The sequence below is a fragment of the Papilio xuthus genome, unplaced genomic scaffold, assembly GCF_000836235.2.
Source record: "Papilio xuthus unplaced genomic scaffold, Pxut_1.1 DF827714.1, whole genome shotgun sequence".
NCBI classification, from domain to species: domain Eukaryota; kingdom Metazoa; phylum Arthropoda; class Insecta; order Lepidoptera; family Papilionidae; genus Papilio; species Papilio xuthus.
In genome coordinates, this window is record NW_013530935.1 from 1599661 (window position 1) to 1605660 (window position 6000).

Genomic DNA, 6000 nt, shown 5'->3' on the forward strand with positions numbered 1-6000 from the left:
AGTTACTTTAAATTCTTGATTAGAGAAGACTAACAACAGAAAGGTGTCAAGTATCAATATTGGTTGTTGGTGAAATCACAAAAACGAGTCGACTCCTATACCAGGGGTGACAAGACTAGGGTCGCTAAATATTACAAAAACAGAACGAATAGCGTGAAATCGCTCATTGACAGCTGATATTATTGTGGTATATATGTATATCCAATGAACATATTATTATATCTGTATTTTCAATAAGTTATGGTACTTAAGTAGCCACTTGTAGCCCTCGTAAACTTTAGACGCAATAAAACCCCGATATCGTTTCTAAAAGCATTCGCGACCCACGGGTTGAGCGGCCCTGTAAGCATCGTGCTTGTTAAGGCTTTATGTTTACCGTGTTGGTAACGAGCAAGTATATAAATTGTCACAAACCCAGTTTCCTTTATGTTATATCCGGTTTCATACATTTCATGACAGGAGATATTTTCAATGTAACAAGAGAAATCAGCTAAAAAGATACGATTGAACCCAATAATCGATCCTAAAATAATTTTATTTACTTTATATGTACATAAGAAAGGACCGATAGCCCATTATCAGATTTCTATTGTAATTTCTATTAAAGTATTATACATAAATAATTCTCTCCCATAATCAAAGATGTTAATTGGTCAGTGAGGGAGATACTAAGCGTAGATTTAGTATTATCCAACACTGAAACGATTATACGTGCCGCAGTAAAACTTAATAAGGATTGTTATATCGTAACACTTTTGTCCTATCTGTTTTATGCAACAAAAATCTAGATATAGTAACTAATTTACCGCCCCCGAAGTCTGTGTCTGGGTACCTTATATAGATCCAAAGCTAAATAAGGTCATCTGACCATGGCTGGTATCTATTGAACATAGTCAACTGCCACCAACAGTGGACCCTAACTGTTCAAGGTGAAAGATTTAACAGTGGCCTATCTCTGCTCTTATATCTTACTAATATTATAAATGCGAATGTTTAGATGGATGGATTGATGCTTGTTTGAAGGTATCTCCGGAACGGCTCAACAGATATTAATGAAATTTGGTATAGATGTAGGACATAGTCTGGAAGAACACATAGGCTACTCATTAAGTTTATTTTAATTCAGCACGGATTGAGCCTCGGGCGACTTCTAGTTTGCATAATATAGGTAAAGAGATAACAATGGTATTTTACGGTTAGAAATATCGTTGGAAAAATAAACATAATTTTCATTTCTAAACATCATTAGTAATCATCGGTAAAAATCGTTTTATCGGATAAGTAATGGTTATTAAAGTTTAATTCTTGTCCTGTCTATCGATTTACGCGTTGAAAGTCTTTTGTCTACAAAACTGCGTCACAACATTATTTTTAAAACTCCACTGAGTTGCGACGTAGCCAATGTCGAGTGTACTCTGAAAACCCTCTTTAAATCAGCTCAAGGACTATCATGGGACGCTATAACAAGGTTCTGTCAGCTTATTTACGAAATATTCTAAATAAAGTATAGACCTTCCCAGTTTAATATAAAAGATAGGTTATAAATTCAAGTGTTTTGCTTCCGCATTCAGAATTATTGTATGGCTACTAAGTGAGATACTTAGCGGTGGTTTCTGTTACAACCACTTAAATTAGTCTATATGTGTATATGTTAACTAATTCAATAGTAAGTTTCGTAACTTAACAGTTTTAAACTATTATAAATCATAAAAATAAACGCTTAGACTAGATTAAGTTTTACGACTTAATTTTCTAATAACATTGCGAGAGGCCATTTAATTCAGTAACATTTACTACTTAACTAATTATCAATTTAAAAATATTATTACAAATAGATTTTTATAACGATAAATACTTAACTATAGCCCCGCCGTCAGATTTCAATAGCAATTTGTATAAAAAGTAGCTTTTTTATAACTATACTAGGTGTCGCCCGCGACTCCGTTCGATCGGAATTAAAAAAAAACTTCATTAGTATTATGTGTTCTTCCAGAATATGTTCTACATCTATGCCAAATTGCATCGAGATCCATTCCATTCCAAGTAAGGTGTATGTATGTATCTATAATCCACTGTGACTTCTTCTGGCCTTTTTTATTTTTTAATTATTTTGTTTAAAACAACTTTTTTGATATATTAGCGGCTAACTGAATTCGCCGAAACGGCGAAACGACAGCTGCCTTTAGACGTCTACAATTGCAGATGCGTTCTCTATCTTTAACTGACGACGGAGGAGACGCACAGAAAGAAAATATTTCCCCTTACTATGCATCTCCTCAATCACTTCTCTTTCTCATTCTTTCCCTGTAAGAAAAGGTTGGGAAGGGAATGGACTAAAATTAGGCCTCCGGAACGCCTCCTGGAAATTCGCAATTAATTACCGGCTTGGATTACATTTTTTGTCACATATGTATGGATTGACTTGCCACTTTCAAACAACAAAAAAATTAAAGGCATAAGTATATGTATGTCTTCACATATAGACCTATTTACAGGTTCTAATTTATTTTGATCTAGTTGTCGCCTGAGACTTTGACGCGGAAATAAAAAGCCTATGTGTTCTTCCAAACTATGTTCTACATCTATGCTAAATTTCAGCGAGATCTATGATGCTGTCTTGTAGATAACCTTCAAACGTCCATCCATCTAAACATTCGCATTTATAATATTAGTTAGATTGTATTACTAAATTGATGTCTTGTCTTCTTTACGAGCAACCAATCTTTTGAAAGCATAAAGATATCTCTACACGGACTGCTTTTACCTACATATGTACAGCGATTATAACATGCCAATCTTACCGTAGACTTCCACTAGAGTGATACTTGCAATATATTGTTATCTCTTACATTCTCTTTGATAAAAAAGAGAACACATTATTCATTGAGACTCGCGGTTACGTACACAATATAATAATGGATCAACACCTTTACTTTAAAATGTTTTACAAACAAAACACGTGGTAATGTTAATATATTTACAGTTTCGAATCTAACCGAAACACAGCATTTGCTTCTTAAACTATGAGAATCTACATCGAACGCCTCTAATTTGTTTAATGTCCCAAATAAAATGCTAAACATTCACCGTTAACTGCGAACGTAAAGTTGTATGCGTTTCCTTTTAGTTGAAAAACAGTACAGGAAACACATTAAAGTATTAACGTAGAGAATAAAATGATACGTTAATTAGGGTAGTCGGAAAGTATTTATATTACAGACTCCTTCCGCACAGAAATTAAAAAAACATAATAAGTAGCCTATGTGTTCTTCTAGACTATGTTCTTAACGTGTCCAAATTTCTTCAATATCCGTTGAGCCGTGCCGGAGATAGCTTGAAACAAACATCCATCCATCCATCCATCCATTAGATTAGGCGGTAAGTTATCAAGGAGGATAAGATTTGAATGATTGGTACAGAAAATCAAACTATCTATCTGGTAAGCTAGCGCGTATCATCTTTCGACCAAATCTCCACTAACACCAGGTGGGATCGTGGTCAAGCGCTAGCTTATAAAACGTAAAAAAAATCTATATATTTATAACTAATGTATTTCAAGAAAAGTAAATCGAAAGCAGAATTTACGGAAAATAATTCTTTCAACACAGATAATAAAAAAAACAAAATTATACGTCCGCCATTTTGGTTTGCGATGATTGATTCGTGTTTTTGCCACGAGATCCGGCGTTCGGTGTTGTAGCAAAAAACGCGGTACGCAACGAGTCTCGCCCATTCGAGATGCTGTTATTGATCATTTGTCAGATCGTATTACATGCTTAAACATTGTTATAAGCTGTCACGCTTTAACACTAAGGGGTAGACAGAGATCATTGTCTATAAGCAGAATACCCTGATTGTTGATAATTTGTTAAGATCAAATTACGCAGACTGTCGCATTCAGAGCAGTTTAATGATTACATAAACATCACTTAGTGTAGATTAAGACTAAGTGACCTATTATTGATACAATTAAACATTTAAGTATCCCATTTCCTATACCTACGAAAACGAACAAAAAATGGAATCTATCGAATAAAACTTACCAAGTAAATTATGAAATGAAATTCTTAAAAACACACATACATATGACAAATAGTATAATAAAAAAATAGTTTATTTAAAAACTTGTCTAAATAAATATTTTACATTTTTCGACTCAAATGCACTTTACACTTGAGACGTATTTCATGTAAGTTTAAATAAATAAGGAGTTAGCTACTTATGCGTATCCATGATCTAGAGTCGGTAAGATAATCTTTCAACGAAACTGGTTAGTCTACACTGGCTGGTTGCATTTTAAAATGCAAATTTGTAAACCACAGAAGTACGTGAGGCTTAAAGAGTCGTATGTGAACTTAACACCTTATTCTATTCGTACCTTAATGACTTTATTTTTGGAACGTCACGATTTTCAAATGATGCTAATATTTATGCAAATATTTGTTAGAATAAGTCTGTATTGCATATTTTATAGAACACGGATTTTAATTAACGTAATAATATAATGTTTTAAATTTCTTTTTTACTTATTAACAGAGGAAATTAGTTATTTTTACTCTACCTAACCCCCACATAAACAGTAATAATAATTTAATATTAAAAAAACAATACGTCTATTAAGGAAATATTGCATAGCAAGGACTATAATTCGTCCCATTCTAAAGATTAATATCATTCCTTATGGGTATTTGTGCGAGTCAAATTGTGGACTTGGTCAATATTTATATTGGAAATTGACAATTTGAAATGTCAAGATATATAACCTGTTAAAAAATTAACTTCGATCATGTTTCATTCAAATTACTGCCATTTTATTAAATTCATAAAGTATATACCCCCAATAAGTTATGTATACTTAGTTTCTTATTACTTTTGAAGCTATATCGTAAAACTTTGTTTAACTAATTTATCAAATTACATAAACTTGAGTGGGCAGGAACAAACGAGCTGTAATTTCGCAAACCAAAACCTGTATTTACTACGACAAAAAAATACTTAAAAGAAAAGTTTTATGTTATAAAACATCCGGAAACTTGTGAGTACATACAAAAAACTCCAAAAAAGTACAACAAAAAAGTTGTTTCTTAAAACAAGAAACTTTTTACTTACCATAAACGTTATGTAGGTGAAGTTGCAACGAAAATCACGTTCTGACACAAGAATACAAAACCCATTCTCATCCTGGATTACCAGTTCAGGTCATTGTAATTCACATAAGTTTTTGTTCGAAACTATAACTTGTTCCGATCACTGTTTATGTACGTTTGTTGACACGAAATGAGGTTGTTGCCGTTTGAACTAACATCTGGACCTAACGCCAACGTTAACACTATGATTTAATAATTCTATACAATATTCACTAAATAATAACACAAAAGTCTTTAAAGTTTGTAGATTATACGATGTTCTAGCAGGTAAGCGCGGACGGCTAGTGGTCGACTCGCCCGCAGGATGAAAAAAAAAAACAAAAGTTTGAAGTCAAAGCGGAGCAACACAACACACAACACGACCGGCGCACGAGTGTGCGTGAATGAATATGCGCCGCTCGTAGCGCGATCTCGGAAGACGTCGGTGTTATCACTAGATAAATTTATTTTCCATATATTCTTGGACATTTTTTTATTTCATTTGTGTGTATTTTTACTTATTTAAACTTTTAACAGACTGCATCGACATTCTAAAAAGACTTAAAATTAAATAAACTGACACGAAATGTTTAAACAAATTACACTAATATCAATACCACATTAAAAAGCCGATTGTTTTTGATTATAAAAAAACACTTTAACATAATCACTAGTAATAAATCTTTTGTCGAGTTTTATTTATCAAGTAAGGATAAACAAGATGTTTATAAAAATATGAAACAAAATCTACACTAATTTTAGGAAATATAAATACTTACTGGCAGCACTATCGTTTCCCGCCCAACTTAGCGCAGGCAAGACGTACGCACACATAAGCACATTTCTCGTTGCTGGAAAGCTTGCCTCCGCCCGC

General features: G+C 33.1%; 1 protein-coding gene across 1 annotated transcript in view; it reads right to left on the bottom strand.

The window, feature by feature from the left end:
- The window catches only part of Sema5c (Semaphorin 5c), a 30178-nt gene extending 24667 nt beyond the window's left edge, over positions 1-5511 (bottom strand). Inside the window, exon 1 of the mRNA XM_013310368.1 lies at positions 5110-5511. The gene's annotated coding sequence lies outside the window, so the exon portion shown is untranslated. The remainder of the gene's footprint in view (positions 1-5109) is intronic.
- Positions 5512-6000: the final 489 nt, after the last annotated feature.